Source organism: Bufo gargarizans, chromosome 1 (genome assembly GCF_014858855.1).
Source record: "Bufo gargarizans isolate SCDJY-AF-19 chromosome 1, ASM1485885v1, whole genome shotgun sequence".
NCBI lineage: Eukaryota > Metazoa > Chordata > Amphibia > Anura > Bufonidae > Bufo > Bufo gargarizans.
In genome coordinates, this window is record NC_058080.1 from 528,978,524 (window position 1) to 529,000,554 (window position 22,031).

The 22,031-nt window shown below is 42.2% G+C and overlaps 1 protein-coding gene across 2 annotated transcripts in view; it reads right to left on the reverse strand.

Annotated features, from left to right (window-relative positions):
- TTC28 (tetratricopeptide repeat domain 28) overlaps nt 1–22,031 on the reverse strand; it is a 611,240-nt gene that overhangs the window by 124,917 nt on the left and 464,292 nt on the right. The gene's annotated exons all lie outside the window — the stretch shown is intronic.

Here is a 22,031-nt window from a genome sequence, read left to right on the forward strand (position 1 = left end):
ATTCAAAAAGGGGCCAAAAACAGAGCCTGGAAACTATAGGCCGGTAAGTTTAACATCTGTTGTGGGTAAACTGTTTGAAGGTTTTCTGAGAGATGCTATATTAGAGCATCTCAACAGAAATAAGCAAATAACGCCATATCAGCATGGCTTCATGAGGGATCGGTCATGTCAGACTAATTTAATCAGTTTCTATGAGGAGGTAAGTTCTAGACTTGACAGCTGCGAATCAATGGATGTCGTATATCTGGACTTCTCCAAAGCATTTGACACTGTACCACATAAAAGGTTAGTATATAAAATGAGAATGCTCGGACTGGGAGAAAACATCTGTATGTGGGTAAGTAACTGGCTCAGTGATAGAAAACAGAGGGTGGTTATTAACGGTACACACTCAGATTGGGTCACTGTCACTAGTGGGGTACCTCAGGGGTCAGTATTGGGCCCTATTCTCTTCAATATATTTATTAATGATCTTGTAGAAGGCTTGCACAGTAAAGTATCAATTTTCGCAGATGACACTAAACTGTGTAAAGTAATTTACACTGATGAGGACAGTATACTACTACAGAGGGATCTGGATAGACTGGAGGCTTGGGCAGATAAGTGGCAGATGGGGTTTAACACTGATAAATGTAAAGTTATGCACATGGGAAGGAAAAATGCAAGTCAACCGTACATACTAAATGGTAAAACACTCGGTAACACTGACATGGAAAAGGATCTAGGAATTTTAATAAACAGCAAACTAAGCTGCAAAAACCAGTGTCAGGCAGCTGCTGCCAAGGCCAATAAGATAATGGGTTGCATCAGAAGGGGCATAGATTCCCGTGATAAGAACATAGTCCTACCACTTTACAAATCGCTAGTCAGACCACACATGGAGTACTGTGTACAGTTCTGGGCTCCTGTAAACAAGGCAGACATAGCAGAGCTGGAGAAGGTCCAGAGGAGGGCATCTAAAGTAATAACTGGAATGGGGCAACTACAGTACCCTGAAAGGGTTATTCACTTTAGAAAAAAGACGACTGAGGGGAGATCTAATTAATATGTATAAATATATCGGGGGTCAGTACAGAGATCTATCCCATCAGCTATTTATCCCCAGGACTGTGACTGTGACGAGGGGACATCCTCTGCGTCTGGAGGAAAGAAGGTTTGTACACAAACATAGAAGAGGATTCTTTACGGTAAGAGCAGTGAGACTATGGAACGCTCTGCCTGAGGAGGTGGTGATGGTGAGTACAATAAAGGAATTCAAGAGGGCCCTGGACGTATTTCTGGAGATTAATAATATTACAGGCTATAGCTACTAGAGAGGGGTCTTCCTCTGGATCAACTTGCGGGATAACAGGCCGAACTGGATGGACAAATGTCTTTTTTCGGCCTTATGTACTATGTTACTACTATGTTACTTATGTACTATGTTACTACTATGTTACCATCAAATTTATAAAATCTGCAGAGAAAAAGATTAAAAAAAATCTATTACAGTGAAGCCCGTACAATCTGAATTCCTGAGCTGCCCAAAAACTCAGAAATTTGAGGCTGATAATCGACAGGGGGTGGGGTCCATGTGGGCTCACTCTGGGGGGCTGCCTCAGCTGTTGTTCTGGGGTGCCTTCTAGAGGGTCCCTCATCAGCGGGTGATGATGATCAGGGGGCAGAGGAGTAGAGGAAAGTGGCATCCTCATCTCCCTCACTGGCAAACTCAGTATCAGAGGCAAGATATGCATATGCCTCTTCAGCTAAGCATACTCGTTGGGATGGACAGGACATTTTAATTTTATTGGGGTGTAATGTGTAAAATGTGTAAACCTTTATTTAGTCCTCTTTCACACGACCGTATGGCTTTTTCAGTGTTTTGCAGTCCGTTTTTCACGGATCCATTGTTCCGTTTTTGTTTCTGTTGTGTTTCCATTTCTGTTCCGTTTTTCCGTATGGCATATAGAGTATATAGTAATTACAAAGAAAAAACTTGATTTGCGGGCAATAATAGGACATGTTCTATCTTACAACGGAACGGAAAAACTGAAATATGGAAATGGAATGCATACGGAGTATGCGGAATCATTGACATGAATGGTTCCGTATTTGGACCGTATACGGAAAGCAAAAAACGGCCCGTAAACAGAAAAAAAAACTGTCGTGTGAAAGAGGCCTTAGTGTGAGGGGTGTGTATGTACTGTTTTCACACGTGAAAGGAAATTAATTGGAAATTAAATTTAGGAGAAAAAAAATGAGAAAAAAAATTGACAAATTGCAAAAAAAAAAAAATAAGTCTCTTCTTTACAAAAAAAAAAACAACAACAGTGAAAACTGAGCAGAGGCGATCATTAATGAACACTACTGATCGGTGCTTAGTGGTTGAAAAATGCACGCACGCAGATGGTGCGTTGGTATAAAATTCTAAACTGACACTAACTGCAGCTCTTCTTTCCCTGCTATAGTGCTGCCATTGGCTGGAGAGTTGTTCCAGCCAATCGCAGCGCTGGCAGGGGATGCCAAACACTGGTGCCCCCTGCCTGACCTTGGGGGAGACTGGTGCTGACTAGTTCAGCACCAGTTACCCCTGTACAACCCCCTTACAGCTCCATGAATGAATGAAAACCATCAGGAGCTGCGATTGGCCAGTCTGCAGAAACCAGCCAAGGGCAGCGATCAGGGCTGCAGGGGGGAGAAAAAACCTCCATTTGCCCCTAGGAAAGATGGCTGCCTGCCGAGCAGAGCAACCATCATATCCCAGTCACCAACCGATTTCGCTCGGGGACCGGGTGTACACCGCGTTATAGCTGTACCTTGTTGGTAGTGAACGGGTTAAAGAAAAGACACATTGGGGATATTTATCAAACTGGCGCAAAGGAAAACTGGTTTAGTTGCCCATAGCAACCATCAGATTCCATGCTGTATTTTTCTCTCTGGCCAAAAATCCTGAACACTTGCCAGAATGCAATTTCCATTTAAATGTATTAAAATTGCCGCATTGACGGATCCTTTTTTCCGGTCCGCGCATGCGCAGACCTTTAAATCTGTGAAAAAAATAAACACCAGAGAGACAGATCTGGTATTTCAATGCATTTGTCAGACAGATCCACATCCGGATCCGTCTGACAAATGCATCTGTTTGCGATGAAACACACAAGTGTGAAAGTAGCCTTAAAAAGGTTTACAACTTTTCAGAAAAATAGTTTGTAAAGATTGTCACTGCTCCTCGGAATCCTCCTAAGAGACCAATATATGGGGATCCCCTCCCACCAACCGTAAAGTGGGGCGACAGTGGGGAAGAGCAGCCCTCACTTATTTTAAGTGACTGAGGACTGCCCCCCCCCACTACTGTTTAACATACATTGGTACCCCATATACTGGTGACCCCCCCAGAGCTGCACCAATAACACTTAGATCTCACCCCCCCTCCACAGACTAATCACATTCCGACCATCCCCACCGCACCCCCCCCCCCCCCCCAAAGTAGTCAGTTAGCTTGTTCCCCATCCCCCCAAGAAATCATTTTTTAGACTCATCACTCCTTCCCCCAACCCCCCAAAGTAGTTAGAAAGCTGGTTTCCCTTCATAACCAGTCCCCCCTATACCCCCAGCAATCTTGTTCAGGCTCACCAACCTCCCTGTCCCTCAATCTGATCACAGTGCTCATTCTCCATCTCCATAAACTCACAATCCTGCCCCCCCATCCCAATCTGGTCACATGCTTGTTCCCCCATCTCCCCAAGGTCATCCCCCCACCATAAATCTGGCCATAAGCTCATTCCTCCATCTCCCAAACTCACCCCCTCCCCAATCTGTTGACATACTCATCTCCCCAAGCTCACCTTCCTGCCCCCAGTCCCAATCAGGTCACATGCTTGTTCCCGCATCTCCCCAAGGTCACCTTCCTCCCCCCACCACAAATCTGGCCATATGCTCATTCCACCATCTCCCAAGCTCACCTATCCCCCCTTCCCAATCTGGTGACATGCTCATCTCCCCAAGCTCACCTTTCTGCCCCCAGTCCCAATCAGGTCACATGCTTGTTCCCCCATCTCCCTAAGGTCACCTTCCTCCCCCCACCACAAATCTGGCCATATGCTCATTCCTCCATCTCCCAAGCTCACCTATCCCCCCTTCCAAATCTGGTGACATGCTCATCTCCCCAAGCTCGCCTTCCTGCCCCCAGTCCCAATCAGGTCACATGCTGGTTTCACCATCTCCCCACCACCAGCGTTTCTGGCAGTCCTGAGGAGGTGGAGACGCGCAGCAGCGAGGTACAGTAGTGGCCAGTCAGTAGCGTAGCAGAGTGCCACTCTCTGCTGTCACTCCTCTCTAAAGTTCGGGGCAGGAAACATGAGGGTTGGGCCTAGCAGACGCGTTGTTCATGAAGGTCTTTATGTTCTGAAGATCTTTATGTTCAGAGGTACAGCGCAGAGGTGGGGCATCCAACAAATGGCGACAAGACTGAAATGTCTTGCTGTCATTGGGTGACAGCTGGCATGCCAGCAGAAAGCGGTCTGTGTGCCACTTCTGGCACTCATGCCGCAGGTTGCCGACCCCTGTTTTATGCATATAAGGGCTTCAATGCATGGACAGGCATGGCCAGCACTGGAAAGCTTAGGAGCTGAAGTGCACCTAGGCGCTAGGCCCCACTCCTAAGTGCACTGAAAGACTCATTTGTTATGGTATAACCCCTTTAAAAAAAATACTCCAAATCATTTTTGGGGTTTCCTATAATCGGTAGTTAGACTTTCAGCTTAGTCAGTGCAGTACTAGTAAAAGAAAAGCACAAAGCATGTGATATGAGGTGACACGTACTGTGCATGCTTCATGAACTGCAAATAACATAAAAAGTCATTTCTTTTAAAAGCAAAGGAACAGTAGGTAATGTAGTGACTGTACAGCCTCGCAAGCAAAACAGTGCAATACGAGCTGACAACACTGCACACCCTTTAAGCTTTCCATTCTGAGGTTATCACTACAACACTGCTTATGGAGCATTGATACCAGCTTGGGTTTAATCTGCGCCATCTTCTTCAGTATTCATAGACCAGTCTTAAGTGTTGATAACAACATGGAATCAATGTCTGCTGATGTTATCGTTTTAAGAAGTGATGTTAATTCAGTGAACATGATGTTATCGGAGGATGATGATCCTAGCGTGGAAATTGATGGCGCTATCAGATTCTGCAGGCATATTAAAAAGCAAATGATGATGTTATCAGACAATAGCTAAGATAAAAAAAGCTAGCTGAAGTCAAAATGTGTGAAGACTGAGGCAACAAAGAGCACGCAGCACTGAGGTGCGATGTGAACTATATAAGAAACCCATTAAAACAAGACATACAGTAAGGAAATGAATATATCAATGGTCCTGTCAGCTAAAAGTCCCATCAGACATATGAATACCAGAAGTGGCCTACTGCCTTATTCAGAAATGGATTATCATGGAGGGATTTGAGAAAGACTCTTTTCACACTAATATGTTCATGCAAACAGGTGTGTACAGTGTCACCTGGTGTCCCGATGGTACCATAATACAGGCCTGTGGCACGTTGTGTACCAGTCTATGGTGCCTCTGTAGAACACTCTAGTCTTCTCTAGACCCAATGTTCCTAGGGGAGAATGGTTCCATAATACATCATGCCAATGTGTTTATTTCATACATTACATATGAATCTGGGAGAAACTACCTCAGAATGCTTCCATTTGAAATTAAGGACAATCAGAAGTGCAGTATGGACCTTAAAATGTTCATGGGCATCAGGACATAGATCCATACAACAAAGATCTTTTATACAGACATGCACATGAACCCTAGAGGGGCCAGTACTGCAACTGTACTGAGGAGCATTGAGAGGGTTCACATACTTCTGACTTCCCTGCTCGTTCCTGTTTATTGGGAATAGCACACTGATATCCTAGAAGAGCTACGTGGAATTCATGAGTACAAATGCAAATACTTCATTGTATCATTTAATCTCCTATTGGATGGCCTCCTCATCGTACATCACATGAATCCAGAGAGCTGCTCCAATTGCTCTGCTAGATTATCTTCAGGCTGGCAGCTCAGGGGGCATGTCCTTTCTGCTGCAGCTCTCCTCCTGTAACTTCCACAGCTTCTAATAGCACATATGGCTGGTGGCAGTTGAAGTTTTAAACTGAGCATGGTCGACCAGCTCAGTGAAGGGGACAAAAATAAGTTTTTAATTACATGCAATTACAAAAGTATCTAGACTCAGGTGCTGGTTTGAAAAATGTAAAATATGACACAACATTTTCTTAAAAAATACAAACCGGATTCCAAAAAAGTTGGGACACTAAACAAATTGTGAATAAAAACTGAACGCAATGATGTGGAGATGGCAAATGTCAATATTTTATTTGTAATAGAACGTAGATGACAGATCAAACGTTTAATCCGAGTAAATGTATCATTTTAAAAGAAAAATACGTTGATTCAAATTTTCACGGTGTCAACAAATCCCCAAAAAGTTGGGACAAGTAGCAATAAGGCTGGAAAAAGTAAATTTGAGCATAACGAAGAGCTGTTTGGTCAATTGGCAACATGATTGGGTATAAAAAGAGCTTCTCAGAGTCGCAGTGTCTCTCAGAATCCAAGATGGGTAGAGGATCACCCATTCCCACAATGTTGAGCAGAAAGATAGTGGAGCAATATCAGAAAGGTGTTACCCAGCGAAAAATTGCAAAGACTTTGCATCTGAAATGGCCAGTCTGCAGTCCAGATCTTTCACCTATAGAGAACATTTGGTGCATCATAAAGAGGAAGGTGCAACAAAGAAGGCCCAAGACGATTGAACAGTTAGAGGCCTGTATTAGACAAGAATGGGAGAGCATTCCTATTTCTAAACTTGAGAAACTGGTCTCCTTGGTCCCCAGACGTCTGTTGAGTGTTGTAAGAAGAAGGGGAGATGCCACACAGTGGTGAAAATGGCTTTGTCCCAACTTTTTGGGGATTTGTTGACACCATGAAATTCTGATTCAACATATTTTTCCCTTAAAATGGTACATTTTCTCAGTTTAAACTTTTGTTCCGTGATTTATGTTCTATTCTGAATAAAATATTAGAAGTTGGCTCCTCCACATCATTGCATTCAGTATTTATTCACGATTTGTATAGTGTCCCAACTTTTGGGGAATCCGGTTTGTAGTAGAATTATGGATGGTTATGAAACCTAATAGCATAAAAGACAAGTCAAAATAGCTCACAACGTTTCATCTTCATTACGACCCACAAACAAAAGGAAGATGAAAAAATTAATGGGGAAAAATAAAACTGATGCAAAACAAAAATAAGTAGAAAGCGCAGACTGGATATCAGTAGTTTTCCACGAAAGGCCGCTAAATAACACATAAGGGGTGCTCCCTACAATCTCCATCTTATCTACAGCTTTGTAGAGGGAAAAAAGGAATTCTGCTGATGTCGGTGTTCACCACCCCTTAACTGGCTGTAGAGCTCTGACAACATGAGTCCAAAACCTTCACAAAGGAAAATGAGGAAGGATGATCGTGGCCTCCGTATCAATTCCGCACCAGGAGCTGGCAAGCTCTCTGGAACATGTTACAATAATCTAACCTCAACTTTATCACTACACTCTGAAGGGCTGATAAGAAAAAAAACTCCTATTATTTGTCTGTCTGGAGGGATCCTCGCTGTTTGATAAGCCATGGCCCTAGAGTATACTAAAATAATTCTGTTCAGTTCCCTGACAGTGCACATAAAGGGGGGTGTAGCCTTTCATGATTCCTCTGTTTCTAGGAAGGCTGGCCTCTTACTTATGGCGCAGACGTTGAGAATGACATTTAGGAGGGGCGCATAGAGCAACATGACAGATGATCATTACAGTGCAACAACTAGAACGTGTCAGAAAGCCAAACCCTATGTGCAGTACACAAAGCAAAGAATTATTCCTGTTATAACGCTACCTTCTGCATGGGCAGAGAGAGACGAGATATCATTATAGCCCTTCACATAAAAGCAAGGAAACAATTGACAAAACAAGACAGCAGGGAAAGCAGAGGGAATGCTGGGATATGAGAGAGGATGTGTTAGCGGCAGGGGATATGAGGCGCTGAGGGGGCTTTATAGATCAAAATAACATCAAGAATATACAAGTCACATTTTCTTAAAGAAACACAATAGAATATGAATATAAACGTAGGATTTTTTATTTTTTTTTACTTTAAGATAAATTGGATGGTTCCTCTAGCAGGCGGCAGAAGACGCATCATCACAAATGACCACTACAGAGACAGTTCTCTTATACAAATGCATTGAATTCTTAAACCCATAAAATGTTTTACAACCTACCAGTGTCTTTCTGTAGGACTTTTCCTGGCCATGAAAATGATCTATTCCCGCTAATTTCCCGGAGCACCCGATGTTACAAACAGTAAAAGCAATTCAAAGTGTAATGAAACGTTCCTGATGGTAACAATAATGCCGGTTGCGCAGTAAAACCCTTAGATTTGGATTTAGAGAAAAAGTGAGGACTTTGGAGGGAAGCAAGCGCAGCGCCTTAACAGCATGTACATTGCATTTAGATCACTGTCATTTGTAGGAGTGGACTTTATTACGCCACCTACTGATCTGTAAGTAAATGAAAATTACTTGTTTGTAATTAGAACTTTTCACTAGCAATGCATCTCAAGTATTTTTACAGTACAAGACCCTATCATGAAGCACGTAAGTAAGCGCGTCTTTCTTTCTGGACTGTACATCTTGTTTAGGGGTTAAAAAAATACAAATGTCAAAAAAAATAATTATTACGTGTGATGGAGCTCAACCCCCTCTTCAGACAATAAAGAGATGGAGTATGGAAAGGGCAAAAGAGGCAACTGCCTATGGATCTCCACCATTTACGGTCTGTCAGCCCTTTCTAGACAATTTCTTCAAGTAAAATATATATATTACTAACAGCTGGAAGTGTTCTCCTTGCAAGGGTGGCCATACACCTTACAGGGAAATTTCCCCTCGGGCCAATGCCTCAGGTGGCCGCCCAAGCCCTCCCGTCTGCCACTGGCTGGGTACATAATGAGCCATCAGTGGTAATTAACACTGTGAGAATCAGGTACTCATGTACCCGGCCAGCAACCACACATGTTCTCCTGAATTCAACTATTGCCCTCATCTTACCTCCTAAGCCCTCTGCTCCATGTCTTAATCAGAGAAAACTGGAGGAGGAGAACAGAAAATGGCAACTATTGATGGGCACCACAGCTTTTGGGGCAGTGTATTGTGCTGCTACTTTTGTTGCCCCCTACAACATGCGGCCACTTTTAGTTTTTTTTCCAGGGCCACTTTAAATTCCCAGTCCGCCCCTCTCTTCTTGTATGGAGCACTTAGAAGCAGATATACTAAGAATGGTGTTACAAATACTAGTCTTATAAAGTCTGTCGCACTGGCCTCTTAGGCCTCCTGCACACAAACTTATTTGTTCCGTTCCCCAATGCAACTTGAATGGGTCGTCATCCGTCCATTCAGCAAAAAGATAGAGCAACTTCTATCTTTTTGCGGGACAGAAGTACGGAACGGAACCCCAAAGAAGCACTCTGTAGTGCTTCTGTAGTGTTCCGTTCCGTGCTTCCATTCCGCATCTCCGGATTTGCAGACCCACTTAAGTCAATGGGTCCGCATCCGTGATGTGGAATGAATGCGACAGTGCCTGTGTATTGCGGATCCGCATATGCGGTCCGGAATACACCAACGGGACACCTACGTTCGTGTGCAGGAGGCCTTAAAGGGATTTTCCAGGAGTAAGACACCGATGACCTAACCTCATTGTAGGTTGTCAATATCTAATAGGTGGGGTTCTGACACCTGGCATCACCACCAATCAGCTGTTTGAAGAGGCTGCAGTCGGTGAGGTCTGGTGAGCGCTGTGGCCTACTCCCAGCATGCTAAGTACAGCATACATTCTACAGCGGTTGTGCTTGGTAGTGCAGTCCAGGCTCATGCTATTGAATGTGACCGATGAATGTGATGGCACTTGCCTAAGAACAGCCTGTAGCACTCACAGCATCTTCTAATAGCTGATCGGCAGAGGTGCTAGGAGTCGGACCCCCGCCAATCAGATATTGATGACCTCTCTTAGAATCAATATTTTAGAAAAAAATCTTTCTTAAATTTGGCACAGACCTGGAAATAAATCAAGCACATCTCCAGGCAGCCTGTGCACTGGAAATTCAAATCTATACCAGCACTGAACTATTATTTACTCCAGTTTCTGGCATAAATTTTATAACATTTTTCTGGCTGGGGGAGACCATGCCCCCTCCCACTAAACCTCACCCATTTTTCTCAACGCTTTAGAAAACTGACAAGAGAATTGAAAAGGTGCAAATTATGCTGCAAAAATTCTACTATTTTACAGCTCAATGGTGGTTTAAAACATTTGATGAAGTAAAAGTCAACTAAATAACAAAAGGTGGAAAGTGTAGATAAAAAGTAGGAAGCCAAACAGCCTATATGTGACCAGGAGGCATCTATTGTGTCTTCTCCTCCTCACAGAACTCAGAACAAAAAGATGCAGCAGCACTATGCGGGTGCTAAGATATATGCAAACACTGAATATTTGCTATGCATTTACCCTAGTTTGAGGTTTAGATGAGATCAGACCAATCTCCGGTTTGGAGGCGACCTGGTGAACCTACTTCTCTGTGGGCAAAAGAAGCCAAGTGAGCTAATCCCCAACTCTTTAGCTAACCACCATTCTCTCAGTTGGTCCCTCAGCTGAAATGGAGGGGATTATGACACAGATGCCTGTTTTCTCTGCGAGATTTCTGCTAAGCTAAATGTTTTAGACGCTTAAAAATATAAAATAAATCCAGAATGACAAAAGTCTGTCAGTGCTTTCTGTTATTTTAGATTCATATGTACAGTGTACGTTTAGTGGTCTATTGTACAGATAAGGATCCTATAAAGAACCATACAAATGTATATTTGAGATAAATATTAAATGTACACAAATGCAAACGAAGGAGCAGCAGAAAAATATTTATAAAAAGAAAAAAAATATACAATTTCAAAAGGGTGTTCCCATCTTGTAATATTATGACATAATGTCTAGATACCTCGTAACTTTATAATCATGGGGATCTGACTTTTGAGACCTCCAGTATACTGAAAGCAAATAGTCTGCAGTTTCTTCAAAGAGCCACTTATGGCCACCTATGCTGGGATAGTGAGTAATGTTATGCTGCGGTTCCCTTTATGGATTCTCTTAACTAGCACTTACTCCTTTTTAGGGCTCGTTTACACGACCGTATGGCTTTTTCAGTGTTTTGCGGACCGTTTCAGTAGTGTTTCCGGTTCCATTCCGTTTTTCCGTTCCATTTTTTTCGTATATGGCATATACAGTATACAGTAATTAGATAGAAAAAAATGGGCTGGGCATAAAATTTTCAATATATGGTTCCGCAAAAACGGAACGGATACGGAAGACATACGGAGTACATTCCGTATGCGTTCCGTTATTTTTGCTGACCCATTGACTTGAATGGAGCCAGGGAACGTGATTTGCAGGAAATAATAGGACATGTTTTATCTTTGAATGGAACAGAAAAACGTAAATACAGAAACGGAATGCATACAGAGTACATTCCGTTTTTTGTTTTTTTTGCAGAACCATTGAAATTAATGGTTCCGTATACGGACCGTATACAAAACTCAAAAAACGGCTCGTACACGGAACGCAAAAAACATTCGTGTGAACGAGCCCTTATTCAGTGGATCAGTGGGGGTGCTACAATTAAAACCCCCATTGATAAGAAAGCGATAGCATAGGACAGCAGTAATAGGAAATCATTTTCTATGGTGGGAAAACCTCTTTAAGGGGGTTCTACAGTAATAAAGATTTTTATTTATTTAATCCCAGAAGGTAGGAACTAGTGTTAGGGACCACTCATGGAGGCGACCTTGACGTGGTGAGTGGCTTATTACGCTTTGGCCAAAATGTACACCAATGCCTTATTCAACATCCAGCATAAAGGCAGGGCAGAGTGCTGGTTGCAGTGTGTGATTGCATTTGTGTTTTTGCGTTTGTATCTGTATTTCGCCATAGCAATCTGCACCTGCATACAAGGTTGTGCTGATTGAACCCCCCACATTTTAATCCCAGCAGCCTGCCTCTGTAAATAGGAAATTCATACTTACCTGCTTCCCGCTACACCGCGTTGGCTCCCAAATGTCCAGGTTCTCAGGTTCAGCGGTGACATGGCCACAAGTGACAGAAAAGGTGCATGTTAAGGGGCTGTTCACACGGCAGACTCTGCCCCTGGAATTGGCCACCAAAATTCTGGAAGCAGCCACGTGTGTTCTTTCCCCCCTATTGTTTTCAATGGGAGGCAGTGCTACAGTTCAGGGCCCAGAAGTTAATAGCCAGAACCACGCCAAGAAGGGTCTAAGCAGGAAGCAGGTACGAGGCATCTTAAGTGAAAAACCATGGCAGAAACCACCGCATATGTGTGAACGGCCCCTAATACGTTACCCCCCGTATTGTCTCATTTGTCAAGGGGTTTGGCTTAGTGGAAAGGGTGTTGTGTAGCTGTAAAGGTGCATGGCTTACATATATCATGTGCTAAAAACGTACCAAAAATTGGGAGCATTTCTTGAAGTAAACAACGAGAAAAAATAGGTGGCGTTAAAAGATGTGCCCGATTTATCATCTAGTATCAGCCACCAGGATAAACTGGTGCACTTTAAGACTGTCTGTAAACTTTTACACACTATTAGTAATTCCACCCCATTGAATCAGCTCCTTTGCCTACTCATACCTTCAAGGGCTACCTGAATAAATTAATAAATCAAAGGGGGCAGAGTACAAAACATATGCATAAATCTATATGAATCCCTATGGGAGATATGCAGGAGTTAGAAAAGAGAAGTCAGGCAGCACTGAACACATTCCCTCATTTAAACAGATATAACTAAGAAACAATCAGGGCTATGCTGTAGATATGCAATAAGTGTAGCTGAAGGAAATACTTATAAGTGTATGACCCTTTACATGCTGGAGAGAGCTCTACCCAGGACCAAATAGTCATATGTCATCAGCTATGTCTTACAAAAGCTCAACACTAAATATTTTTACGCATTTCCCAAAAGTTCACAGCAAGTCAATATTCAGTTTGTTATATTAAAAACATACAAATAGAACATTTCTTGAAATAAAAAGGGGGGATGCAAGCATCTACATAGGATTCTGAAAAAGATTATAGTAAGATAGCAATGCAACCATACAAACATTTTCTTAGAGCTTGGCACGCTTGGCAGATTTCAATAAACAGACCAATGCCGAGTTGAAAGACATAATGTGTAACACAAGTAAAAAGCGTGCAGCAAGTTCTGAAGAAAGCCATGTATTTTTTGGTTTCTGTAATGTGTTAAGCCCTCCCTGGGAACTGGCATGATTTCGGTTACCCTGTACTCTAACTGATTGACAGACTTGGCCTCTTCAGGGAAAAGCACAGCCAGAAGGGAAGTCAGTGTGTTTGATCAAGCTGTAGACTCATGAAAGAATGCGCCTTCTTTGATTTTGCATATCTCAACATGGTTTCCTTTCAGCAAGCAAATAAGAACAAAAAGTGTTTCTTTCTTTCCCGGGTATTCAGCTAATTTCTTAAAGTGGTAATAGCCACAGACTCTAATGATATTTGCTCATACTATCATACTACTCTTTACAATGATGTTTTCAGACAATTCTCTTTTCTTAGTGGCAGGAATCCTGTAAGTTTAGAAATCTCTACATTCACATCACTGAACAGCTACATGGGGTATTCATGCTCCAAAACATTCTAAGCCGTCTCAGTCATCCGTATATATCCTGCCTCTGGTTTTCACTTCTCAGGAGGGACTGCTCCAAGTGAGCAGAATAGAAAAGATGGTAGAGGGGAGGCAGTTTTTGATTTTGCACAAAAATGATAGTTCTGAAATTTTGTGGACTAAGAAAAAAGACATGTACTGTACATGTGAATCTGAGGGAATCTAATGTCATACAAAAAGTGGAAACACATCAAAGATTAGACATGGACTATGGCAAATAACAAAAACATCAATAGCAAAATAGTTTTTTTTTGTGACAATTTTCCATGAAAAAAAGAGATCAGCTATCACCATCATAAAGTAAGCTACAGTAGCTTCACTGATTGCATGGAGGACAATGGTCAGCCTTAGGTTGAATGGTGCCATGTAGAACCTTCTACTTAAGTCCCCCCTATAGTGGGGAAAAAAATCTCATGAATAGATGATTAAAATATGAATGTCTTGGTAACTAATTTTATTGAATGAAGGCTCAGATTTACTAAGGCATCTGTATCTAGAATTGTTTAAAGAGTGGCACAAATTGTCGCAATTTGGTGTAATTAAAGCTTCTCCAATTTTTAGACTTGCTCAGAAAAAGGGGGTTCTGCTTGGCAAGAAGGCATTGGGCTCATAGGAAAGAGGACGCAGCCTAATGATGCTTTGCACCAACATTAAGCCACAATTCTGGCATAGAACTCCGTCTCAAATTAAAGCTGGATTTACACGGGCCTGTGTTACTATAAATGTTCATTCTCTATAATCTACCCATCTAAAGGTGCTGCAGAAGTGATCATCATTCCCAGACAGCAGATTGTGCCATCTAAGCAGTTCTCTGCTGCCCAGGAGCAATGATTTTGTATGGAGACAAGCAATAGCAGAAGCCATCGCTCATCCTGATACTGTGGAAAAGCTTGCTGCATACCGTATATACAGTGGGATGCGAAAGTTTGGGCAACCTTGTTAATTGTCATGATTTTCCTGTATAAATCGTTGGTTGTTACAATAAAAAATGTCAGTTAAATATATCGTATAGGAGACACACACAGTGATATTTGAGAAGTGAAATGAAGTTTATTGGATTTACAGAAAGTGTGCTATAATTGTTTAAACAAAATTAGGCAGGTGCATAAATTTGGGCACCACAAAAAAGAAATGAAATCAATATTTAGTAGATCCTCCTTTTGCAGAAATTACAGCCTCTAAACGCTTCCTGTAGGTTCCAATGAGAGTCTGGATTCTGGTTGAAGGTATTTTGGACCATTCCTCTTTACAAAACATCTGTAGTTCATTCAGGGTTGATGGCTTCCGAGCATGGACAGCTCTCTTTAAGTCACACCACAGATTTTCAATTATATTCAGGTCTGGGGACTGAGATGGCCATTCCAGAACATTGTACTTGTTCCTCTGCATAAATACCTTAGTGGATTTTGAGCAGTGTCTAGGGTCGTTGTCTTGTTGAAAGATCCAGCTCTGGCTCAGCTTCAGCTTTGTCACTGATTCCTGGACATTGGTCTCCAGAATCTGCTGATACTGAGTGGAATCCATGCGTCCCTCAACTTTGACAAGATTCCCAGTCCCTGCACTGGCCACACAGCCCCACAGCATGATGGAACCACCACCATATTTTACTGTAGGTAGCAGGTGTTTTTCTTGGAATGCTGTGATCTTTTTCCTCCATGCATAACGCCCCTTGTTATGGCCAAATAACTAAATTTTAGTTTCATCAGTCCACAGCACCTTATTCCAAAATGAAGCTGGCTTGTCCAACTGTGCTTTAGCCCACCTCAAGCGGCACTTTTTGTGCTGTGGGCGGAGAAAAGGCTTCCTCTGCATCACTCTCACATACAGCATCTCCTTGTGTAAAGTGCGCCGAATGGTTGAACGATGCATAGTGACTCCATCTGCAGCAAGATGATGTTGTAGGTCTTTGGTGCTGGTCTGTGGGTTGACTCTGACTGTTCTCACCATTCGTCGCTTCTGTCTATCCGAGATTTTTCTTGGTCTGCCACTTCGAGCCTTAACTTGAACTGAGCCTGTGGTCTTCAATTTCCTCAATATGTTCCTAACTGTGGAAACAGACAGCTGAAATCTCTGAGACAGCTTTCTGTATCCTTCCCCGAAACCATGATGGTGAGTTGTTTTGAGACCCACATGTTGCTACTCTTCAGAGAAAATTAAAAGAGGAGGAAAACTTACAATTGACCCCCTTAAATACTCTTTCTCATAATTGGATTCACCTGTGTATGTAGGCCAGGAGTCACTGAGCTTACCAAGCCAATTTGAGTTTCAATAATTAGTTCTAAAGGTTTTGGAATCAATAAAATGACAACAGTGCCCAAATGTATGCACCTGCCTAATTTTGTTTAAACAATTATAGCACACTTTCTGTAAATCCAATAAACTTCATTTTACTTCTCAAATACCACTGTGTGTGTCTCCTATATGATATATTTAACTGACATTTTTTATCGTAACAACCAACGATTTATACAGGAAAATCATGAAAATTAACAAGGTTGCCCAAACTTTCGCATCCCACTGTATGCAGCCCTTCATCTCCCCTTAATGAGCAGCTGATTGTCGGGAAGGAATGCTTGCTTCCCGATAATCGGCTGCTCCTCACAGGATCTAAGCAGGATCTAAATGTGCCTAAAGCCAACCAATAGTTGATATACAACAGTTGATAGGGTCAACCATATAATATCTGGTGCCTAAGATGTCCAACAGTGTATGTTCATTGGACTATGTTAATTGGCTTGACTGGACAGAAAAGAGGGTGAGTAAAACCAGCCTAACATTTAGTAAAAAGAAAAGGGAAAAAGTCTGGTACCATGTTAGCTGATAGAAAACTAGTTTAGTGCTCTCATTAAGAGAAATAAAATACGAGTATTGCAGGTGTGATACATTTTAATGGCTAACAAAAATGGAAACAATTATGTTACATAGCGAGCTTTCGAGACAATATCAGTCCCTTCATCAGGCGTACTACAAGAATGTATGAAGAAACAGCAATATATATATATATATATATACACACAATAAGAACAGAGGCATGGTGGAATGAATGGACATTTGAGAAACAACAGAACAACAGAATATCAAAGATCTTGAGAATGAGTCCTTAATTATCTTTCAGAGGGGTGAGAACGTTTTATGGTCTCTAAATTGATGTTATCTCAGAGACGTATGTTTATAGAAGGCTCTTTAGATCTTATACAAAGTAATATATATATATTTGTACCGTGTTAGCCAGTAAATATATATATATAATAGATCTTATAGTGTGTAATAAATCCCGGGGACAAATTCAGTCCAGTATTCAAAATGTCAAGGAGTGTTATAAATTTGTATTCACAAATTCTTCTGGCTCTTTGAGATTTGCATAAACTTTTTAATATGAGAACTTCACACTATAAGATCTAAAGAGTCTTCTATAGACATAGTCGGGGCCACAGGTCTCTGAGATAACATCAATTTAGAGACCATAAAACTTTCTCACCCCTTTAAGAACTCAACTCAAGATCTTTGATGTTCTGTTGTTCTGTTGTTTCTCAAATGTCCATTCATTCCACCAAGTCTCTGTTCTTATTGTATATATGTTGCTGTCAGACATTCTTGTAGTACGCCTGATGAAGAGACTGATGAAAACTCCAATTGTTGAGGGTCTGACATCCTATACACTCACGATCAGCTGTTTCCTGCAGCTTCCGGTCCTGGAACTAGCACTCCGAATAGGGCAGGAAACACAGCGCCGTTCAAAGTGTAGTGGCCATGCTGGGTTACTGCATCTCAGCTCCCACTGAAGGGAATGGGAGCTGAAGTGCAGTCCTGGCACCAACACTACAATTTGACCGAAGCTGTCTTTTCTGTTCCATTCACAGAGGCTGCAGGGAACAGCTGATTGTTGGGTGTGTGGGATTTTGGACCCTTACTAACCAGATATTAATGAGCTATACTAAGGAAAGGACATCAATTATAGTAAGGCTACTTTCACACTGGCGTTTCTGGGTCCGGTTGTGAGATCTGTTTCAGGGCTCTCACAAGTGGCCCAAAACGGATCAGTTCAGCCCCAATGCATTCTTAATGGATAAGGAACCATTCAGAATGCATAAATTTGGCTGCATTTTGGTCTCCGTTGCGCTTTTGTGGCGGACACTAAAATGCAGCTTGCAGCGTTTTGGTGTCCGCCTGACGATGTGGAGCCAAACGGATCCGTCCTGGCTTACAATGTAAGTTAATGGGGACGAATCCGTTTTCACTGACACAATATTGTACAATTGAAAACGGATCCATCCCCTATTGACTTTCGATGTAAGTCAAGACGGATCCGTTTTTTTTTTATGAATAATGCAAACGGATCCGTTATGAACGGATACAAGCGTTTGCATTATCGGTGCGGATCCGTATGTGCAGATACAAGACGGATCCCCACCAAACGTGAGTGTGAAAGTAGCCTAACCTGGAGAAACACTTTAAAGAAGCCACTTTCCAGTTCTCCGAATGCAGTGTGTAAATATAGATGTATGGGTAATGCCTCCAATACCTTATACTAGATAGAAGTAAAAGGTTTCTATTAACAGATGGTTTTGCATTAATTTCATAATTAAAGAGCTTCATTTCCACATAGAAATATAGACGCCTTTCTATGTCTTGTACTACTAGTTGTATTTGCTTTGTGAGAAGAATGTTGGAGGTGGCTTATTGTGCCCTAGACACCCACTAGCAATCTGTCTCCCAGCAGACGATGATATATATCTAGTGCGCATCTAGCCGACACACTGTATGTGAATCTGGCTCAGTCCTGACAATAAAAAAATGTAAATCAGCAATACCAGGGACTTGTCTTTTGACAAGCACCACATGTTCTAGCCCGGGTAAATGACAACACCTTCTCCCTCATAATGACAGAGTGGTTTTAGCAAACAGAAAGGGAAAACAATAAAACATAATATCGTAATGCAGAGAACGCACAAGCAGCCTGTGATCCTGCAGGAATGTACAAGTGGCGACAGTAGAAGTGCAGGCCTGGTGTCATTAAATATAATTGTGCTTGTGTGCAAAGTGCTTTTGTCAGAGGTCTCTTTCAGATCCATGGCTATCTCTTTCCTTGATAAAAATCCCCTGGAGGGAGAGCTCACATAGAAGATGTACCGGCTGTCAGGCTCAAACAGCAAATTATGCAGTTTTCACTGACTTCCCCTGCATGCTGCCTGCTTGCCAAATAGATTTTGTTTCTGTTTACACTCTGAAAGGACTCGTCCTGCACATTCTATTGAGGCTGTTGACTTGAAACGGGTTCATTCTGCATTCAGCGGTATTATGGGCTGGAAAACGAGCCGGGCTGAGGACTATTAAAGGGAAGATGAGATTTCCTCCCCGATGAGCCAGCACTTTGCATCATACCGTCTTCCAGAACATCCCATGACATAAGTGGATCTTTCTTATACTTCATGGACCCAACACAATCAGATCCAATTAATATAAATGTTTTCCATTGGTAACATAATCTATTCTGCCAGCCTTAACATTTTAATCGATGGACTGCACAATCCTGTAATCCTTATGCATAGGGGGTTACCCATGATTTAACTAGTTGCTCTCAGGCAAATACAATTGAGATAATTCGACATTCTTTACTGTAACTTAGAGTAATTATCATTTTGGCTCTGTTTAGCCGATTCCCATGTTGGGCACATTACCCTGTCCACTCAGGACAGCAGGTAGTAGATCAAAGGAATGCCCTCAGTTTAGGGACTGATTCTACAGCCATGAAAGCTGTCTAGCTAGTTACTTAAAAAAATAATAATATAAGACTTCTACTGTAGGTAACTTTGATACCTAGTGTACATCCATACACATGACAGCTGCCCACTGTGTATGGATGTAGCAGAGCTGGGTGTGTTGGGGCAGCTGTCATGTGTATGGTTGTACACTAGGTATCAGTAGAAGTCATATATATATATATATATATATATATATATTTTTTTTTTTTTTTTTTTTTTTTTTAAGTAATGAGCTAGACAGGTTTCATGGCTGTGAGGGTAAATGCCTCTGATGTCTAGAGGTCATGAGTTCGAATCCCAGGACAAACTTTTCTGAAAGGCAGTCTAAATGAGATTTAAATACACCAGGGTCTCGTAGCTGTGTGTCGCAGCGCATCTGGCCGGCAAGTACAGGTACAGAAGGTGTGAAGTGAAGGAGATGATGTCAGATGGATCCACAAGTAAGGGGGCGGGGCGGGGTGGGGCGCAGGCGGTAGAGAGCTACTGCTTGGGATTCGGACTCCTGCTGGCGCCCCTAGGCAGAGTGCGCTCTACGCGGTGGCCTACTCTGCTTATGGGTGGCGCCGGCCCTGACCTCTGCTGAACAGTTGTTCCTGTTATCACCTCAGCCTTCTTCATGCTCACCAAACACAGCCCCATTCAACTACTGGTTGGCTTACTTTGAGACAGAATTTTAAACTTGTGGCTCAATTTTTGTGTAACAATGCACATCTTAGGCCATGCGCCTTTCCAACTAAGCTCTGCCCCTTTGAACTAAGTCCTACCCTTCTTCCGAGCAAGTCAGACAAGTGTAGAAACCCTACTTGCACCAAATTTGCCCAAATTGCACAACTCTTTAGAAAGATTCTAGGTGCAGACACGTTTGTAAATCTGGGCCAAAAAGTTTAATCATGGGTATTATGTACTGATTCATAAAATGGAATTACACAGCATAAACTCTCAACAAAAGGGTGATTTCCAAGAAAAAAATAATGGCATGTGCATATAATCTGAACCATTAGCATACACAGTGCCGTATATTTCAACATCAACATTTGATTGAATATTCATGGTAGGATTGCCAATTTATTTTTCTCTCTGTAATAAAACCCTACAGCATGAGCAATGACACACCTCTGTTATAGAAAAAGCAAGACACTTCAGATTTATTTTCTGTCTTGTACACAATAGGTTGTATATTCATACACAGGTTGACTATTGTGTGCAAAAATATACAGCGCATTAGTCATTAGCGACAACTGCTAGGCTCCATGAATGCTAAGTTTACATAGCTGTCTATGGCTATGCACAAATAACATTATTATATAAGGGCTTTATCTGCAAAAAAAACCCTCCAAGAATGAATAATAGTCACGACAGTGACCTTGGATTATAGTCATATAAACTAGTGAAAAGAATATTTCCACTAACAGTTTCCACATAAAGGTAAAGAAAACAAGATGTAACCTAACTGGTAGCATTGCACATCTGTTTACATGCTTAGGCTAGTTTCAAACTAACTTTATTTTACAAAATCTTCCGGCAGAGGAACAGCCTGCCGTAGTGCAGCATAGCCAGAAAGGACCAAAGCACCACCAGGCCCTATTGACTATAACGGGACCCGGTGGGGATCCAGCCTATTTCCAGCATAAGTGCAGAGATTTGGCCATACAAAAACAGGTGCCTGCAGCTATTATGAGCCTTGCTATTATATCAGCCCACAAGTCTGTTAAGGGCTTTCTGGAATTTAAGTATTGATGACCTATCCTCATAATAGGTAATCCATTTTTTATGGGGGTCCAGCTCCCTGCACCCCTGATAATTTGCTGTTTGAAGAGGCTGAAGTGCTCAGGTAAATTTCGCAGCCTCTTCCTAGGCCTGTGACATCACATGTATTGTTCATATATGGCCTTCGTGCATTTCATCCTCCATCATGTGAAAGAGATTGAACTGCAATGCCAATCAAAGCCGCTATACACTGCATGTCACTGTGCTTGGTGTATAGTATGAAGAGGCAGTCAGCCGTGGCTCCTTTAAACAGCAGATCGGAAGGGTTGCTGGGAATCAAACTCCCACCAGTCAGATACTGATGACCTGTCCTGAGGATGGATCATAAATACACTGTATTTAATTCCCAGAAAAAAACCTTTAAAGGGGTTTTCCGAGATTATAATACTGATGACTTACAGTATCCTCAAGATAGGTTATCAGTATCTGGTGGGGGTCCAACACCTAGGATCCCCGTTGATCATCTGTTTGAGAAGGCACCCTCGCTTCTGTGAGCTCCGTGGCCTTCTCGCAGCTTTTGCTAAGCTAGTGATGACACGTCCGTCACATGGCCTAGGCACACATAGAAGTGAATGGGGCTGAGCACGATACCATATACAGCCGCTATACAATGTACGGCACTGTGCTTGGTAAGCATGGAGAAGGCCGCAGCGTTTACAGGAGCGCTGGTGCCTTCT